Here is a 20567-nt window from a genome sequence, read left to right as displayed (position 1 = left end):
CCCCGGTAGGCTGGGTAGCAGATGAGGCATTGCTATTAATGAAGAAAAGACAAGTATTTAAATTGAGAAGTCATCTTGATGTTTTCCGAGTAAGCTGAACAGGAGAACATAATAGGAAAATAAAACAGCTATCAGACAAGATAAATAGGAATACATCAACAGGGACTGTACAGAATTAGAATGGCGCAGCAAGAGAAGCAAATTCTTTAGAAGAATATACTAAAATTTTTACTTTGCATTATAATGTCATCTTAGAAACAGATGGCAAAATGCCACTAGAACAGGAAGATGTCAAGAAATAATAGTGTCAGCAGCTATATAAAGAGCTAAAAGATGCTTCTGACTACCTTGTGTTTGGTAAGGCCATGCTCTACAAAGTCTTAAAATAATTTCATCTATGCAAGCAAAATAAGCAAAGACAGTGAAAACTTTTCCCTAGCCCACCAGCCACTTTTACAAACAGAATCTGTGTTCAGGATCAGCCCAGATTCACAAAACCAGGAGAGTGGTTTTGACATCTTTTAAAGAAGCAATATTGTCATAACTCATTATAAACTATACACAATTCAATACATATTTAGGGATGCTTATTAAATTTGTCATGACTAATTAGGAATTGATAGAAAGAGGTAGTAGGGACTAATTTGGGGAAACACGCTTTAAATGTGAAGGCCATCATCAATGTTATTAATAAATCCCGTGTGATCTCCGAGGAGTTGAAAATTAACTACAGTGTGAGTCTAATAGCACATAAGGATTCAGAATGCTTTATAAAAGGCAATTTGTACAGCACTGTAAGTCTCAAAACATTAAATTGCCTTCCTCACATTCCTAGGTAAGCTCTGAACACTTGGTTTGCCAGGAATAGCTCTCAGTGCCACATGCGCTGGAATTTACTCACATGAAATGGGAAGAAACAACATATAACAAACAAGGAAGGGAAAACACGATAGTAAGCAGCTATATATGCTATGATTCTGCTTATTTAGGCTGCATACTGTGGGAGGACAGACTCTGAAGAAATTGAGGCAAGAAAGAGACAAAAGACAGAGAAGGACCAGAGGGAGAGCTCCTAAAGCCAACCTGCCTGGCATGTCAGGGTCATACACTCAGGTGCCAGGTTGACTTTAAAGGCTGATTTTGGGAGGCCTTGGGAGCAAAGATGAGCAATCTTCTCAGTTCCGTAACCAAGAGTATGCCTCCAAGAAATCCTACAGAGCACAGAAGAACTAGTCAGATATATTTTAAGTACATGCATTTTTGGTTTTCTGCTTATTGTTGTAACTTTGCTTCCAACTTTGTACAGTCAAGAGTTTATCCCAGACTTCCTCAGAAACACTAATGTTTAGGCCTGAGCTGTCTTTAAAATTAATTGACTTCTAGATATGAAAAAAATATCTCAAAAAGTCCTGTTTATATTAATTTTAGTTGTTAATATTTTGCATTTAGTTTTTGGTTTGTTTGTTTTGCTTTGGTTTTTTTGTATTTGCATATGTATTTATTTGAATTTAAACCAGCTAGAACAAGTCACTAATTCCCGATTGTCTTCAGAAGGGTGTATTATCTCAAACTGCAAGGGAATCTGAAGTGTGGGTAAGAAGTGGTATTTTGCAGACTTTAGCAAACAGAGTTGAACTCTCTAACTGAACTGTTTTTCCATTTATGATATGGGGCTTGTTAGATCATGTGGGTAATAAAATACAGATTGTTGACTGGATCAGTTATTTTAAGGATATAACACATAAAGAACATATATTTCAATTTATTACCAAAGGCTCTAAAAGCAGCCATAAAGCAATTCAGAAAGCAGGTAAAGAATGACTTTTATGGCAGGATAAATGAATGATAATTAGGCAACAAAACAGGAGGCATAAGTAGTTGGAAACCTTTGTTTCCCTTGTTCCATCAAGCCTTCAGTTTTGAAAATCCTGCTGGCAATATTGAAGAGTTTGGGCAAGTAACTATTAGCAGTGACACATTGCCAAGGCCAGTATGTTATATTTTGGCTATTCAAACCAACCATTACATCCAGTAATGACTCATTAAAGCAATAACAATAGAGGGGACAATGAGGGAGGGAAGTTCCATCTACCAACACAATTCTCACATTCAAAATGGAAATTCACAATATGTTGTAATACAGAAAACTGAAGGCACGTAAGTAATGAAACCCTTTTCAGTATAAGCACATCACCATTTTTCTAGCCATCTCTCTGAACCTCAGACAACTATTTGTATATCTCCCACCCCTTCACTTCACTCCCCATGCTAGCACACTGCCTGTACAAGTGGAAGAATACAACTCTGTAGTACAAGACACAAAATAAGGACACTTCTGCCACCACCACATTCCCACTCCTCCTCCATCTCAGTAGCCAGACGCCCAAACCATTCTCGCCCCCAGCCCATTCTCATATCTGACCCCTGTGCATTTGCAGAAATGCACGTCTTCAGAGCTATGTATCTATAGGTCACCAGCAAACTGACACTCCTTCATCCACACCTCCATCCTTCATTTTATTGCACATACTATACTGAAACAAAAACAGATCTTTTGAGTTCAAGATCTTCAGACGTAAACAACCCATTTAAAGCAAAGTTTCCATAGAAGGTAGAAAATAAGAGCGCATGACATTTCTAACATCATTAAAACAAAATAAAAATGTTAAGTGACTCCAGCAGGCATCTGCAGTTCAGTCATGAACTAGAGATGCTTCAGAGAGACATTTAGACCCTTTGCACAAGAGCTGATCTAGCAATTGCTGTATAATATATATAGTGCTCCAGCAGTATGGAGTCTTCACCCAATATCCGTATTAAATGTATTCATAGTGAATTCATATTCATCTGCACTAAATGCATTCATAAGAAGTCCCATTTGTCCTTGTGCTAATATCTCTTGGTTTACCCAGGTCTTTTTTTCTCTTCAGCTAAGAGGAGGCAGCAGCACCTGCTGGTCTGACACGAGTCGAGCCTAAGGTAACAGGGCCCTGGGGAACAGCCTTGCAGGTCGGCTGTCCCGAGATACCCAACGTTCTGCATCCCCTGGACTTTGCTGTAATTCAGGGTCTCAACCCCCACTATCTCAGTTACGATTAATCTAATGCACTCTTCTATGAATAAACCCATAGATGTTTTACTATATGACTTCAAGATTTGTTCTAAACTTTTGCAAACTGCTGCAGTCAGACTACTGGTTTTAGGTCACAGGTTTGAATTAGATGCTACACTTGCTTTTTTCTGGTTGTGTTCTACTATGCTCAAGTTGATAGTTGCGCTGATAACTTTTGCTACTGAAGGATGCATGAAAGCAAACTTCCGTAACAGCTCTTTCAGAGGGGTTCTTCTACTCAACAGATAATTTTCATTCTAAACTTTCACTGCTATCTTAGAGAATTTTACCACAACTAATAGCCTTAAAGCCTGAAGTTATTTTAATTTTAAAATAAAAATTAATTCATTGCAGCATCCTTCCTTATTAATTCTTTTTTTTAAAAAAAGAAGAGGTAAAAAAAATAGTGTTTCTAACTGTCAAGGCCACAAAGGTGAAAATCACAGACTTTTCATCTTGTAATTCAGCCAAAACATAGTACAATATTTAAGGTGTTGTAGCTGGACATCAAAGGCATTCTAGGGAACAATAGCTTTTGAAAAAGTAATTTGCACCATATTTCACAATATAATGGAGACATTTATTTGTGTTGATGTCTTCAACACCACGGAACATGTCTTGCGCATAATTATATCCAACTCCTCCTCACCTTTTTTTTGTAAAAACAAGCAATAATTTCTCCTATATGGTTTGTACGGGTTTATTTGCCTCTGAAATCCGTGCATCTGTATCAAACAAACCAAATCAGAAACCCTCACATCATTACCATCGAGACACTGGGCAAATCAATAAATAGCATTTTACTTCAGGTAGGATTGACTTCTTTCTACTCTGTCACCCAGTCAGCAACTGAAGTCAGCACAGCTGGAGAGACTGAGGATGTGGTTTCCTCAACAAAAGAAGAGACTGTCCTGGCAGGTCTGTCACGACTACATGACAGTGACTATTTTTTGCTATGCAGCATTGTTCACCAAGTCAAACATTTGGCAAAACACATATATGACGTTTCATATTGGCCTCTCTGGTGGGTCATCTGCTTACGTACAATTCATTATTGCTAATGACCACACTAATATCCTACAAAAACACAAGCTTCACATTTTTAGTGTGATTTCTTTGTATGCTAGCTTTATGAATGGCCAACACTTAATTTCAGAGCAGATTAATTTAAAAACGTCTCAGCATCAGGCAAGATTACAGTGTTCTACAATGCCTTGCATGGCTTGAGCATCCCAAGGAGAAAAAAAAAAACAAACACACACCAAAAACTAGATTTGTGTGTCTATTTCCTTCTGTCACAGAGGAGTTGTGTAGTGTGTTTCATTCTCCTGCTAAGGTCCTTTAATGCCACACAATTGTTTCAGGTGAATTATCTGTGTCTCCCTCACAGCTCTGCCCACATACCCTCATGGGTTTGTAGCTGTCCCAAAAAAAGGCTGCTCTACCTCTTCAACCTGAAGTGATTGCATATTAGAAAAAAATGCTTCACTATGGAGAGTGTTCAGCATTGGAACAGGCTGCCCAGGGAGGTGCTGGAATCACCATCCCTGGAGGTATTAATATTGTATAGATATGGTACTTAGGGACACAGTTTAGTGATGGACTTGGCAGTCCAGAGTTGATGGTCCCAAAAGTCTTTTTTAACCTAAATGATTCTATGATTTTTTGACAATGAAAACTTCATTGTACCACCATCATATAATCTTGTCACTGTGTATTACATTTTCTTCTTATAATAAAAGAATTTGATAAGCCAACACTGCAAGAATGGTCTTCATGAATTTATGCTGACTAGCCCAAAATGAGATACAGATATTCCTTGCTCCCCTGTTAATTATCCATTGTGCTGCATTAATACATCTTCAGTTTGATGATGCTTCCAATATTTCCTAGGAGCACCCAGAGACTTCAGCGCTCTCCCTGCACATTCAGTCTAATCCTTTTCAAATTATACAATTATTTTAATTTCTTAAACTTTACTAGTCGAATAGATCCTATCCCTTCTTTTATGTACCTGTGTAACTTGTCCAGAAAGATGGGGAGTCCACAAGAGATTTCCCATGGACATACACTTTTTGAAAGACTTGCTGCTTGATGGATAATCTTTGCCATAAAGCGTGATAGTCACTTACTACACAGTGAACACATCTTGAGCTAGAATATAACAGAACTGGACACTACAGTATCTTCTCAGAAGACAACATCCATAACACAGACTCTGAATAAGACAACCAAGGAGAACAGAATTTCACGAACAGAGCAATTGGTCCAAATGGTGACTTACTCTAGCATCCTGGTTTTATCAATGTCCAAGTTGTTTTGCACAGTATATCCATATCTATGACATCTATTTCCACTAAAAAGTTAGATCTACTTGATCTTCTCTAGACAAAATTCCGACCAACCTGGTTTAACTTTGAGGCTAGCTTTGCTCAAATCAGCAGGCTGACCTAAAGCAACATTCAAAAGCACCTTGCAGTGAGTATTCTGATATACCAGATAAAATAAAACTCACTATGTTTCCATTTCTGTAAATAAACCAGATATATTTTAATCTTACTTTATCATATCACTGATAAAAAGACCACAGAGCCTATTCAATCAGAGTTAAATATTGCAAATTAAACAACATCAATTCATCTGTTTTCATCATCATTATAACTGTTTCTGAGTCAAGTGTATTTTAAGTTTTATTAATTGTAACACAAGGCTATTTATCAGATTTTTCTTTTTACTTTGCTTGTACTCTACAGAATACTAAAGGAACACAAGAGTGAAAACAAAACAGTTTCTAGATGAGTTTAATTTACACATGATATTTTCATGGTGTTATGCTAGATTAATTCAGCATTAAAACTCAAGTAGGAGAGCTTGTGCACTCATGCAGTACAGCACAAGGAATTACTTTTGACTGCCTCACTGCTATCCAAAAGAAAGCAATTCCCAAACTGAGTTTTTGTGTCCACTGTCCATCACCTGTATTCTTGAACTTTTAATGTTTCATAAGAAAGAGTGTAATGGATAATCACTGACTTGTAGCTCATTTCAGCCTAAGTCCTTTATAAATCATTGTCAATAATATGTAGTGAAACATATTTAGAAGCACACAGATTATGGTATTGATCCTCCTCTCACATTGGATCACAAACATCTCTCTTATACCTAGATAATTTTTCAATTTGATATGTGCTTAAATCCACTTCTACATGTTCCTTTGATGACTTCACTGAAAGGCTTGAAAGATTTAAAAAGCCCTGTTATGTCAATAATACTCTGGTAATATTTTTTCCAAAACATTTACATTGAATGTGACTGCTTTACAGCAATGCTGCTGCTGTAGCACCCTTACATTACCAGGTGTCTGATCAGCGACTGCTAATTACTTCAGTTGTTTAAACCTTTTTCCAGAGTTCTTTCCATTTCAAGTGAACCTGTCTGCATATTGTGGATGGAAAACTACCTGTATTTCTCTGACAAATGGCTAACAATAAAAAACATATACACACATATATATGTGTATGTTAGGATAACAGCAAGTACATAGCACCTGACATTAGGCCAGATTAGCAGGAAAGGTTTTGAAGAACGTTATTAAAATGCAGTATTAGCAGTAAATAAAATAAGAAATTACTGGGAATAGCTGTTATTTACCTATGAATCCTAATAAAAGACAGTTGAACTACTGACTACAGTTGGAAATTTATTAAGCTAACAACAATATTAAAGAAATTATGTCAGGTAACAAAGTCAAACAAGACCTCCAAGAACTATCAAAGGGTAGTAAACTATTTTTTTGCAGACTATGTAAGATGGTCAAGTGTAGACTACAAAGAAAAAGAAATACATGTAAAAAAGATATACTGGAAAGTCAACGTTGCTTTGTCAAAAGAAAAGGAAAATAAATCTGTTTAGGTTTTATCATTAAGGAAAGAGATTAGTGAGATACTGAATAATCTGTACTAGCATATTTGCTATTCATGATATTCATAAGCGATCAGGAAAAGAGTATATAATAATAAAAGAGAGCCTGCAAACAAAGAAATGCTTCTGCTCTATATATTAAACCCACAATTTATCTTTTGTGTATTAGTTTTTTTAAATTATACTTATGGCTGTCACCTCACTGAAGATGGACAAGAAAAAATATGATTTTACAACACAATGGCAAGTGAAAATTAATGTAAACATACACAGTAACTGCTTTCTGAAGAGCCAGCTTCTTATTTTGCATAAAAAGTGATGGACCCTTAACACATTTTGGGGAAAAAAAAATAATCAGGAATCATCAACTCACAGTTTTAGTGGCAGTCAAGATGTCACACGCTACATTAGGAAATCATTAGGAAAGGAATAGGGAATAAAACACAAAGCATCATTAGTGCTCTAACTATGGTATACCCACATCTCAAATACTGCATACAGTTTAAGTCATCACTACTCAGAAAGATTATAGTGTAGAAGAGCAGAGTACAGAAGAATTCAGAACAATGAATTTGTTCAGAAGAATGGAATGGATTTCATAGAAAGAAAACTACACTCAGTAATTTCAGAAAATAAGTGGCTAAAAAGAAATATGATAGAGGTCTATAAAACGATGAGTAGTATAGAGATAGTGAATAGGCGATGATTTTTCATTATTTGCCATTATTCAAGACATAAGTGGTATAAAATGAAATTATGAACAAGCAGTTCAAAACAACCAAGAAGAAGGACTTTTTCTTCACAACTCATAATTAAATCATACAGCTCATTACCCCAGTATGATGCTTCTGCCAAGAGTATAAATTTTTTCAAAAGGAATTAGATAAATTCCTGGAGGGAATGTCCACCCTCAAAGCACTAGAAGCAGCTACTCCATATATTACTGGAGCTGACAGAATAAAATGAAAAAGGCCCAGTCTGCAGATACATCTACAGACCCATCACGTCCTCTCATCTGGTGTTGTCCACACTGGAGACAGGATGCTGAGCTACACCAGCATTAACACATTGATGCAGATCTTACATTCTTCTCAAATAATCCTATAATCACATGGCAGGCCCTCAAGTCTTATCTTACAAAAAGTAGGATAGGGAAAACCAGTGAGCCCTATAGTGATACAACTGATTTCTAAGACTCTTAAACTTAGATTGTCCTACATACACAGAAAACACAATTTTTGCTCAGTTATGTCACCTTTCCAAAAAGTACAACACCACCAACCTGCTAGGATATAGTTTCTTCAACAGATACAAGGTCACTTCAAGTATACACGAAGCTTGAGATGTAACCTAAAACATTTTTAAAATTGAAATTAAATATCTTTGTATTAAATACCTTAAGTATAATGGGATGTTTGTGACAACCCGAATGAAACACTTTGTAAAAACTGAAAAGGTTGCAAAGGTATATAAAATAATCACCATGTTCTCATTTCATGTTAAAGTACATAAAAACATACATTTTCACCGATTTTTCAGTTTGCCTAGCAAAACTGGAAAACCTCTTCATTTGTAGAGATTATCTAATACTTGAGCAATAAAATGCTTAAGCACTTAATTACTGAGATGACTCCATCCTCCATTAAGGCAAAACACAGTTCATCACTCAGTGCTGCCACAGTGAGCTTCACAGAGATAACTGTCCCAAAAGGATTCTCTCACCTCGCAGCGGGACTGTTCCTGTTCTGATTAAGAGTACAGAAACGGACCGCCTGTGCACTAACAGAAGAAAACCCTACTGACAGTACAAGACTATAAAATAATATGCTACAGTTAGTAACCAGAAGCCTGGACTGCAGGGTTATCAATCTCAGGACAAACCCAGCACGGGATGAAATTGATGGATCTATAACCAATCACATTCCACTCACTTTTCACTCCTGCACTGATAATCTCCTCCCAAAATATCAGCTGCAAGAATATCGTGCATCTAACACTGCACTACTGAATCCCAACTATATCAAATTCAAGGGAAGTGTGACCGGCTGTTGACTTCTGCCATTTGAACGAACAGAAAAGGGAAGAAATCCAATAGAAGGAGGAAATAAAAAGTGTTTGCTTCAACAAGGTCTCTGAGTCTCAGTAGCAGTTTTCTTAGAGGCTTTTATTATGATGACCCATTTATTGATAGCAAACCTTGGGAGCTCAGGAAATGTAGATTAATTCTGGGAATTGCCTGCCTCAGATTTCTTGTTCTATTTTCTCTTCCTTTCCCCCACATTTCTAGTCAACTACTTCGTGTTGCTGTCAATGACAAAAATAAAATCAAACAAAGTGCTTATTTTCCAAATTCACTTTGATTCAAGAGGATAGTAAGGACTCCCAGAAAGAGAAATCTACCAGATTGATTAATGTTCTTATTCATTAACTGACTGATTGTTCAACACAGAGAAGATTTACAGTATCATCATGTAGTAATATTCCCTGCAGTTAGCCTGCTGTCAAGGAAACTCACCAAGATTAAGAAATATGCATAAAATATAGTTAACATCCATGCAATAAGACCGAGATTAACAGAAACCCCCCAAAATACCACTGACTCCCAAAACACTGTTTAATTCTGTAGTATCTAAGACTCTAAAAGCACCTTTTAACAGCTTTGGTGCTTCTTATGTTAGCTCAACACTAGCAATACATTAAATTCACATATGGTAAATTCAACATGGGGTCTTAAGAAAGAAAAGTGCATAGGAAGTCCAATTAGACATTTAAAACCAAATTTTAGATGTGCTTTTATAATCAAACAATACACTATAAAACAAATATTTAAAACTTAAAACATAGCTACCCTGATAAGCATAACTTGGAAATCTTTAATGAGTTCACCTCAATTAGCCTTTAATTAAATAGCTCATTAAAAACTGATTTGAATATTGCTAAAGAAGTCCTTGTTCAACTATTATGATACAATAGGAAGTCAATGTAGGTAAGGTTAAACACATTTTGAAACAGTTTGAACGTTATATTTGTTACAGGGGAAAAAACCCTCTACTGCTTATGACATCCAATACAAGATAAACTAAACACATGACAGATAAGCACTGGAAAATATAGGGACTGGTTTGTTTGGTTTTGATTCTGCTAAGAAGGAAAACAGAACTAGTAATGAACAAATCCATTTTGAATGTCAGCTGTCTTCAGAACTGCTTACTGTCAACTCTGTCCTAGCCTATACTGCCAGAAAAACAAGAGTTAATTTTAACTTCTCTTTTCAGTGGAAATATAACCTTACAAATTCCTACACACACAAATACAGATGCATGGAGACCTTTAATTAGAAGAGCAAACACACATTCAAGGGTGCTTGAAAAACATTGCATAAAACCAAATGCAACTCATGTGCAGGAGTCACACTGCAGCAGCCACTGTGGCTTAAGGGTACGGGGAAGGAAAGTTTAATAGAGGTACAAGGTTTTTTTTATTAAACTAATTGATCATATCAGTGGGAAAATTCCCCTAATTGCCTGCATGTTACTTCAGTTGATCTAACAAAAGATTTTTTTTTATCTGTGACCTTCACTTCAAATACAACTCAAGGTTTTACACTGTTTCAGATCAAGTTAACATGAAAACTTTGTTAGCTCTAAGTGGAACAGAATGAAGACGCAGAGAGTGGAACACAAAAGAACAAGGCCAGGCTGGAGGCAGAAAAGATATAAAATGAAACCACACCTTTACATGCTACTTTAATAAGTGTACAGCATGGAACCTGCTTCATTGAGGAAGAAACTAATGCAGAGACAAGATTACATCACATTAGCATGGCCTTGTATCGAGAATGATGTTTTGTTGCATTGCTTGAAAGAGGTCACTAGTGGCACAGCTGGACTTGAAATTGTCTAAATCTAAGCCACCTCCTGTCATTTACTTATGTTGCAAAGTGTACAGAGCCAAGAAAATCATTCTCCATCCATAGAAGAAAAGCTTAGGAGGAGTGTTTGCCTGCTAACTCCTGCATGGTGGCTTTAGGCAGAGTCTCTACTTCCCACTGTACTGCTGTGCTCCTACAGAAAGGTCAGGAAGAAACCAGCCTCAAAAGAAGAGCTGACACCAATTCAAACTCTTCACGTGCATGAAGTAGCAGCATTATTAGCATATAAATCCAATACAATGCAAGAGTAAACACTAATAATATTGCTGTAAATATTAATAATTTAAATCCAATAGAAAAAACATCTCAAGAATACATATGTTATGAACACCACTAATTCAGCTGAGTCTAAAAATACAATTTTGAATTGTTTCATTCCATCAATGATTAATACATATGGATAGACACTTAACAACTTATTCATATGGAAATAAGTGGTGACATTCCAGGCCCCTTAAGAGATCAATAACTTTTAGCCAACATGTGCACTTATTCTCTGTATATCAGAATTCACAAGGGCTCTCAGAAGCACTCAGGGACTAAGGAAACAAAGGTTTTATAGTAACTATCAAAGACCATTAAGCACAAACATATCACCTCTGACTCAGAAAATCCATGGATCCTAGTGGGCTCATGCAAAAAGCTGAGGAAGTGCCAATGCATTACTCTTATACTACTCCCTACAACTCTCCTGATCACTGTAGACAGATATACTGGTCTGATACAGTCCAGTAGTCTCATCTGCTGTTTGGAATAGAAAATATTAAATCCTGTATTTGAGCAAAGACAAATAAAAATAACCAATCGACAACACATGTTATTTCAAGAGAGTCAGCACTACATGGCAGACTAAGGTTTCCCATACGCGATGGGCTCTGCATACTTCTTGCATCCACATGAAATATTCCTAAAGCTCCGGTTCAGTAACTGAGCAAGACATCAGGATTGTATGCTGTTCCCATGAAAGACACTCACGCATGTGGCTCTTGCCTTTTCATTTCACAAAGAATGACCAAAAAAGCGTTCAAGGAAGCACATTCCTTCTCTTCTCATCAAGGCAAAGGTTGGCATAAACAATATATTGCAACACTCGCAAAATTCAACTTCCCTGTTCTTTCCTCCTCTCTTCTGCCTGTCCACTGCACTCAGGGAACATCCAAGAGCATGCAAAAGTGCTCGCAGGCAGCACGATTTCACAGCAACTGAACCTCTGCCCCACAACAATCTTGCATGCTTCTTTTTTGTTGGTGGGTTTTTTTTGGTTTTTTTTTTCGGTGTGTGGTTTTTTTTTTCCTCCTCCTGAGGGGTTCATGACTTTAACATACTTTGTATATATTTGGTATTTTCCTCTTTTAAAAGACCTTCAGGTAGATATGTCAACAACTTACACTGGAAATAAGAAAGGAAGTGGATTGTTAATATTAGAAAATTACCTTCCATCCGGGTAGGCTTGATGGAATAAGATGAAGTTTTGAAAGAAATTTGCGATGGTTGATCCCGAGATGGAGTTCACTCATTCAGACATAGCCACAGATTTCTTTACCTTCTGATCACTTCACAAATCACATTACCATAAATCACTGAAATTTCATCAACAATGAAACACCTTATGAAAAGTAATACAAAGCACAGGTCAGTCAAACTGATTGTAATGAATATTACTTTTCCCAGTAATAAAAACTGTAGATTATCTGAAGTGTACTCAGAGAACGACAGGTAGAGGCGGCAGTTACATGACTGAAGAAAACCACCAGTGGCTACAATGAATACATTCAAAATTGTGTACAATCTTAATTAGTTACTTTAATTCATATTTCATTCTACTTGCAGTTCTGAAGAGCTGTAGTCAGCTGTGCTGACAGCAAATTCATGCTGAGAAGCTTTTTAACACAGAGATATGCATCCCTCCCCCAAAATCCCCACTCAGAACAATAAATGGCTAAAGAGATTGGGGGAAAAATAAAATAAAAGTCACAGCACAGAAATTACTTTAAGACAAAATGGAGATGCAAAGGAGTATTCTTGACTCTATTGTGCCATAGAACAACATACAGTAATCTTATTTTTGTGACCCCAACAGGTAACGAGCAAAATATCTGATAAAGCAGAGAGAGGCACAGATCAATAACAAGACATTAAGAGACAGTCGTAGGAACTGAGACAAAACCTCTATCTACAGCTCTCCAAACCCAAATCCATGGGGAAAAATAGGCAGAAAACACGGCAAGCTTCAATACCCTTAAATCCACTATATTTTTCCTTTCCATAATTCTGTACAATAATTACTATTCAAAATATTTAAAATCTGTAAATTAGTTTTCATTTATCCCGTACTTTTTTCATCCAACACAGTCAATAAACACATCTGCTGCTCTGTTTACATAGCATGACCATTTGACTCCACACCTTCCCCAACACCATCTTTTTCTGTCAGTTTTGTCCATGACTGTTTTGGATACTTTAAGTTTGCATTCAGGTGTTTGGAATCCTGAACAGAAACAGCAGCTACTGCAAGAAAAGATGCTTTGACAACTTTATTTCACTTCAGTCTGTTCTGTGAATGAGCCCATGCCCAGAATAGAAGCTGGCATGGGGTGGGTGGTGTTTGGGATGGGAGGATTGTAGCTGTAAAGGTTGGGAAAAGCAGGCAAAGAAAAAAATGGGGCCAGGGTGGAATTCTGGAGGTTACCATGACACACTCCAGGGGCACATGCCTTGGGGCAGAATTTGCTGCTCCTATTGCAGTTTCCCCTCTGCTTCCACTTCTTAGTGTCTAATATGCAGGGGGGAAAAAAAGCCCTACACTAGATCTATTTGATTTATGTAGCTACATTGTTATGTTTCTGGATTAATAAACAGCCTGTATCTATTTAGCAGTACAAATTGACACAGGTCTTGGACACTTCCTTCTTTACAAGGCGGCTCTGCTTCGAAGAAGTTAACGAGCAGTAAGACAGTCTAAGTAGGAGTTGTGCACATCATTAAGAAAAAGCAGTGAGCATTTTAGCAGGAGACTTATAACTGGACTGGGAACTCACTAAAGGTTACGAGTCCTCCTGCACTTTCTGATAATATACTACATGTGCAGCTCAAGAATTGACCTAAATGACACAAAATATAATTTGATGGTAGAGGGGAATATACAAGAAGTGTGCTCTATGGTTGTAAGTCTCCCATTATGGGAGAAATTATGCATAATCTCCCTATTATCACCACTTTTCTTTGTTGTTTTTAGTTGGATTTTTTTTTGCCTTTTTTTTTTTTTAAATAGCCTTCCATATATGTCTGTAAAGGGCAAGATCTGAGAAGTCCAGGCTTTTTTATTCCAACACTGCTTTAAAAATATCTTGAGAAATTTTATACGTACTTCTAGGATAGGGGACTTACTTTCCAAAATGCAGATAAGAGTGAACTGAATCCCTCCAAACAATTGTGAGGAATCACTACACTGATTCATTCAACTTCTTCAAACATTTCAGAACCAAATCCAAACTTTGCCTCCATCAGTGGCTCTGATGTGTTGCTGGAGAACGATTTCCTTTTCCATTTCATTCGCATTTTTCATGCTGTCATACACTGAAAATACATAACACTGTATACCTACCACTGAAATAAAGGATCACATTCAAGCATTTCTGGCTGAATTTATTAGTGGAAGCACTGAAATTTCCTGCTAATGTCTTCTTGTATAAATATTGTGCATCCAGGGGTTTTCTTCGCTGTTATTTGTTTTTAATCTCCATGTAATTCAGAAGAAAAATGAAGAAACACCCAATGATTATGATTCCTGATGCTAATCCAACCTAAATGGGACCCATATAACCTGAAGTATAAAGTTGTCTGCTTGTGTGTATTAGTGAAATTTCGTTGGCATACATAGAGGTATGTTACTTATAGTTGAGCTCAGAATTTGGTCACACATTTCTTTCAAAGCAGTGCTATTAAGCCTGTTTTTTATGAAGCTTGTATACATGAAGCCGTTGCCATTTTGCAAGGCAAAAAATCAATACAGTATGGAACAAAAGGAGACTTGCACATTCTCTAGTTACTGAAGTTTTATACCTCTCCTCTTCTCTACCTCTTTTGAAATTGCTCCCACTTGCATCATAATATTCTTCGACACACAAAAAAATATATTCCTTTTCCCCAAAGTTCTGTTTAGCAGTAAACACCTCCAACAGTTCTCCAGTTTTGAAGAAAATACAGTGCCTAACTGACAAATCTTGGTTAAAATATGTCATGATCAAAGATTAAGTCCTCATCATGAAAAAAGCAGTTCTTTGTAAGATGTTTAAGAGGATAAAACTTTTTGTACGACAGATGTCACAATAAAACAAAGTAAAACTGTAGGATCCAGGAAAATATAATTTTATTCTTCTAGTCAGTGATAAATGGGGGGAGGAATGGAAAATAACTTACACGCATTTATCTTGACACATCAGTTTTGGTGCATACAACACTAAGCACTCAAACTGAAAAAAATCTTATCAGGTGTGTATCAAATGGATTTGTCAATGCTTAGTTGAGTTATATTACAAATTACTGTTGCATATTAACATGTCTCCTGGGATTTACTTGTGTATCTGCAAGCCTCAAGGAGTGAAATATTTTACTCTCTGCATCACTCAACTCATGCCATAACAATGCTACTTTTGCTATGCTTCACCATTCCCAACTTTCACTGTCTGCTGAGATTAAAAACAAGGTGAGGTAGAGGAACCATCACCAGCTGAACACAATCTTTAAGGATTCTCTGTTCCTCGTCCCCATTCCACCACCAAAGTTCCCTTCCTCTGTTCTTCCCTTCTCTTACCTCCAGCAGGGTCAGATGGTCAGAGGAATGAGAGATGCAACACTTGGCCAGACACCTTTTGCACCACCAAAATCTGTCTTAAAATAGCATTAGACTGAGTAAATTTAAAGAGACAGAAACAAAATGTGTGTTCAGTGGGCAGGCAGATTGCCACAAAGGGCTATTGGACAAACCCAGGTCAAGCACTGTCAGACTCCAGGTATTCAGTTCTTCTTTCTTGACATGCAAGTAGAAGCTTCAGACATAAATTTACCAAGTTGATTTCTAATGCACAAAATTCTAGTTACACAGATATTAGTGAAGTCCATACAGGTTATACTACTCATGTGCAAACAAGAAAAAAATTAATATTAGTTTCCTAACTATATATGTTAAACCCTCTTTTATTTATCTTCTTTTAAGATTAAGGAAAATAGTTCCAGTAATAGCAACAAAAGCATACAATTACAGTGTATTAACATAGTAACACCACTTATGCCTGCTATTTTAAAGCCTATACTTGTTTGCCTTTCAGTTTTGCAGAATGAATTATTATAATATTCTCACATTTCAGTTCCTATAACTGAACCACTGGCCTTCCCTATTTTACAGAAAGATGCAAGGAGCTCTTTCATCAAAAAAAACAAAACCAACAAATTATCCTGAGCTTTCTCCTACATACATCATCACGAAAATGTGGCACCTTAAGAATATTCTACAGATTCTCACCATCTGACCCCGGAGCAGAAAATGCTTTTAGTCTGAATACCAAAAAATTACAAAAAATATTAACGTTTTGCTGTTATAGCAACAGTCCACATAGAAATGCCAAAGGCAGAAGAAACACGTTACTTGATTTACACACACAAATCACCAGCTCCACGATAGAAGGGAAACATCTCCTAGGAGTCCTGCTGTACTGCACTGAGCGCTAACCCCTGCCCCAGGCGCTCCTGGAGCCAGCACTTGCACGAAGGCTTTTTACAGACAGTGCACAGCGCCTTTAATGTTTGGCTTAAAATCAAAACTACCTGGCACAGATTTGCAAAGTTTCTATATTCAGCTCACAGCAAACCAGATAGATGCAAAGAAGTATCCTTCCTTGGAAAAACCCAAGAAAAACCTGTTCGTTCACAAAGAGCTACTACATTTTTTTTGTCCTGACTAGCATACGCATGAATTACATAACTAAACCAATTCTTCACCAAAGGAGTTTTTCCTCCAGTCAGATGACATTTAAAGCAATTTATTGCATGAAGGCATACATGATCACAGCAAGGGAGAGAATCTGACCCTAACCCTTTTAAACCTTTACCCAGGATAATATAGTTTATTGCCACCACAGAATTAGAGAAATTTTCTTCTATTGTGCATGCATAATTTATTTGTACTTTTGTATTTCATGACATAGACACAAGGCGACTTTTCCACTTACTGAATGAACCTTTCTTCTCTGTGTTCAGTAGCTTTAAGTATGCAAAAGGATTTCAGGATTACTTAAAGAATGGTGGACAAGACAGTGTGTCTATGGTTAGATGAACTTGCCCCATGAGGGATCATATAATGGCTACTTTTCATACTGTTGCACTAGATTATATCATCTACAAAGCATCTAACACATCCTCCAACAGCATGATCAGCTTTAGCTGAAGATCCATAACAGATCCACACAAGAAGGCTGAAGGCAATAGGAGACTACCAAGTAACTAACGCATTAGGAACTGAGAATCTCATGAAAAACAGTGCAGAACCAGAACTCAGACCTTACAAAATCTACACTTATTGCAATTGTGAAAAATATACTTTTAGGGACAGCTCTACCAGAAATTCTAGCATAGTAAAACAGATCTACTAGCAAGTATTAAATGCTAGATGTACACTTTTAAACACCACACCTAAAAAGCAGGAGAGAGGTTGTGCTCATTTTCAATCCTGTTGACTGCAGTCTTTTAATTCATGTCTCTGTGATCAATTGTATGTGTTTATCTTCTGAAGTGTCTTCCCATGCCTAGCCCAAGAACGTAAACAGTGAACTTGTCAGAGACAGGGAATACATCATTAAAGAGCATGAGTAGCATTTGTTTTTCTACAAGACACATAAAATCATGTCAACCACAGACAGGAAACATGCAGACAAGATACAAGCACTTCTCAGATTTGGAAAAAAAAATTAACTAGTTTCTACACTGAGATTCAGATCGTCAGTTATAGTATAAGCATTATTAATAACACAACACCTCTAAACCATACCCAAAAAGTTTGTTGATCCAGTATGGAAACAGTTGAAATAGAGCCGGTATTTCTCTACAGTTTAGGATAGGAAAAGAAAAAAATGTCTATTCAAGCTGGAGGGCAAATATTTAAGTCAGAATTTAACAAGAAGAATTATTCTGTATCTGTCAAAACCCTTGAAATCATGAATACACAAGGCTTGGCTTCCTACACTTAACAAAAAAACCACACACCACAAAAAACCAAACCAAACCAAAAACCAAACTCCTTTTGTCTTAATACACAACTCACCTTTTGAATGCAAAACAACCGTTCTCCATTTTCTGGCAGCTGAACAACTTTTTTTCCCCACCTCTTATTGAAACCTTTCCTGTACTTTGAATGCCTTGAAACACAGCTTTGGTCAACTTCTCATTCTTAGTGATTTACACACATTTCACTTCCTGATGCGCATTATTCCTGGTGCTCAGCGGAGGTGAGGCAAGGCAGACAGACAATAGTTTCTCTCCTTTCAAGTATTCCTAGTGATTAACTGAAGGATTAGTTTTCTGGTTCTGTCATGATTTCATTTAAAAAAAATAAAATAATCTATTTGCATGTTCAGACTACGTGCTTAGGGAATGGGTTTACTTCCTAGAAAACAGATGTGAAAAGAAAACCTTGACAACCCACTTAATAGATTAGTATTAATGGGGCATGTATACAGCACCGACATTCCTCAAGTACAGCTAAACTGCATTCTTCATGGAATTCTATATATCAGAAAGTCAAAAATAAACACTTTGTGTTCTTGTAACTTCATCCAAAGGGAGAGGAGCCCCAGAGCTTGCAGCATCGGCCAAGCTGCTGCAAAGCAGAGAACTATTAAAAGCCTTGTCAGAAGCCGTTATTCTGAGTTTGTCTCATAAATTGGCCAGGACAGTCAAGAAGTATTCCACCAGCACGGTGGAATTGCCTTGTGTAGAAAAACTTCCAGTACATTCTTATCCCAAGGTGAGCAAAGAGTACAGCAGACCACCACTGGGCCCGCTGTTTTCCAGCGGCATGCGAAACGGCCTTCGCCACTGCCACAGGCACAGCAGACACTGCGGCCAGCAGTTGGGCCTTCTCCGAAGGCCTGGCTTAGATTTGTAGCTCTTCTCAAGAAACCAAAAATTTCAAATTAGCAAGAGGAAAATATCTCCATAAAACTAACTACAGTAATAACACACTATCCAGTGAAATGTTTTCCAACATCTTACCTTTAACATCACCAGTTTTTTCCCAATGAGGAAAAACATTCCTTTCCATTCCTGAAAGCAGGCTGTTTCACCTCCTCTTCTGTGCAAGGAAAAGCACACATGTCACTCCTAGAATATTGTATAGGAAAAGAGAATTCAGAGAAATTGCAGTTTATAACACTTTCTTACATTCCATTTAAGAAAAGGTAAGAGATCTCCCTCAAATCTGGGACAAGCTTATGTAAATCAGAATGTTTTTCCTGATACCTGAGCTATGTGAATTTACATTCATGGGCAGAACCACGATTCTGATTTGAAATGTAATTGCTTAACATCCAAAACTAGCTTTGCCATTAGTTTGAACGTAACAATTACAGGATCTAATTTAATTTTTTTTAACAAATTTATAATGCAACACAAAAAAGGTTTAATAAACAAGTATATTTTTGAAACAGTACACACTTTCCTCACTGAGATGACTGCAATACCATTAAGTCAGAGATAATCCTGTTTACTCAGCTATGGAAGTTAGACATAAGTAATATAAAGCAACCAATAGACAGGAAAAAATATACTCTTCTGCATAGAACATACACAAACTTATTTATTATATAAATAAATAAAAACCAGAAAGCAATCTTGGTGAATTATATATATACAAAACACACATAATGTGTAATGAAAAACATGAATCAACATTTAATAAGCCTTAGATATCTTTTCACAAAACAGCTGATAAACATTCACCTATCCTTTCCTCCCACAAAAGCATTAAGCTTGAAGTGAGTAAAATATTTTTGGACACGTGGTGATTTGATCAAAATCTCCTGAAAGGTTCTCTTGCACTTCCTCCATTCCCTGTAATTTACATCCAGCACAACAACAACAAAAAAACCTGCTGTAATTTCAGCTGGTTATAATTTAACAGCTTTGCTGTAAATTCTGTGCAAACTTCCAGAAACTATTCTTTCCTATAGCATGCCAGTCATCAAACATCTTTTGCATTTGTCAGTCTCTATAGTTTCTAATAACATGTAACAGTAATGTTATCATAACGTCACACAATAGTTAATGACCAAAATAAATCTGAGTAAATAATAATCTGGCATATTTTTAATGATGTTTAGTCCCTAGCCTGTAAGTGCTATACATCATATTACCTACAAAATATGATCAATTTGGGCCCAACCCAACAAAAAACATCTCTGGGCTCTTTGACTACAGAAAGATAACAGCTGGCTCAGAACAGCTCCATTTCCTTCAGGGGAAGGGTCACGGCTGTGGGCATCAAGGTGTAGGCTCATGTAGCAGGCGAAAGCTGTGGAGCAGAGTGGGTACACAAAGGGATAAAGCTCAGAG

The 20567-nt window shown here is 36.9% G+C and overlaps 1 protein-coding gene across 1 annotated transcript in view; it reads right to left on the bottom strand.

Annotated features, from left to right (window-relative positions):
- The window catches only part of CDH11 (cadherin 11), a 247226-nt gene extending 227883 nt beyond the window's left edge, over positions 1-19343 (bottom strand). The window contains exon 1 of the mRNA XM_055726785.1: positions 19230-19343. The gene's annotated coding sequence lies outside the window, so the exon portion shown is untranslated. The remainder of the gene's footprint in view (positions 1-19229) is intronic.
- Between the last annotated feature and the right edge of the window lie 1224 nt (positions 19344-20567).

This window comes from Falco cherrug, chromosome 14 (genome assembly GCF_023634085.1).
Source record: "Falco cherrug isolate bFalChe1 chromosome 14, bFalChe1.pri, whole genome shotgun sequence".
NCBI lineage: Eukaryota > Metazoa > Chordata > Aves > Falconiformes > Falconidae > Falco > Falco cherrug.
The sequence above is the reverse complement of the archived record's forward strand: the minus strand, read 5'-3'. Positions and strand labels throughout refer to the sequence as shown.